Genomic DNA, 1,133 nt, shown 5'->3' with positions numbered 1-1,133 from the left:
CACCCCCCTGATATAACCACTTCACAGGAGCTCAGGCCTCTCCACGCTGACACACACACACACACACACACACACAGTCCACTGAAGTGTTCTGGTCCAGTTCTGCTCTGTGTTAACGCGGCCGCGGAGACTTCGTCCAATCAACGTCAACGTGACGTTAAACGTTTAGACTGAGACGCTGGAACTGATCGATGATCAATGATCGATGATCAATGATCAATAATCAATGATCGATGATCGATGATCAATGATCGATGATCAATGATCAATAATCAATGATCGATGATCGATGATCAATGATCGATGATCAATAATCAATGATCGATGATCTATGATCGATGATCGATGATCGATGATCGATGATCAATGATCGATGATCAATGATCGATGATTGATAATCGATGATCGATAATCGATGATCGATTAATCGATGATCAATGATCGATGATCGATGATCGATGATCGATGATCAATGATCGATGATCAATGATCAATAATCAATAATCAATGATCGATGATCGACGATCAGATATTCAGAAATGAGATTTAAAACAACTTTTCAACTTCAAAACATCATCGTCTTGAACCAAAAAAAAAAAAAAAAAAAAAATCAAGTGTAATTTCCAACCAATCCAGACGGGGGCTCATATCCGTTCAATTTAAATGCAAACTGTCATTTTTCAGGAGGAGATCGCTCCGGAGCTGCTGATTGGCCTGTGAGTACGGCGGGACATTTACATAACACGGAGCAGCAGTGTTTTTGCTAAAGTGTGTGTGTGAGAGTGTGTGTGTGTGTGTGTGTCCGAGGTTTGTGATTGTTTACAGCAGGTCTCTCTCTCTCTCTCTCTCTCTCTCTCTCTCTCTCTCTCTCTCAGTCAGACCCTAATGCACTACAGCTGTTAGGGTCCTGACACGGGGGCCTCCCATCAACGCTCTCATTGTGATGGACTCTGTGTGTGTGTGTGTGTGTGTGTGTGTGTGTGTGTGTGTGCAGAGTTTTCCTAACTTTTTTTTTTCTGAATGAGTATTTGTATACGAGTACGTGTACATACTACACTGTGAATACCTGAGGGTGTCTCTGTGTATCCACAGATGTGTCCTGTCCTGTCCTGTCCTGTCCTGTCCTGTCCTGT

Source organism: Cynoglossus semilaevis, chromosome 8, assembly GCF_000523025.1.
Source record: "Cynoglossus semilaevis isolate Cse_v1.0 chromosome 8, Cse_v1.0, whole genome shotgun sequence".
NCBI lineage: Eukaryota > Metazoa > Chordata > Actinopteri > Pleuronectiformes > Cynoglossidae > Cynoglossus > Cynoglossus semilaevis.
This window is presented reverse-complemented; position numbering follows the sequence as displayed.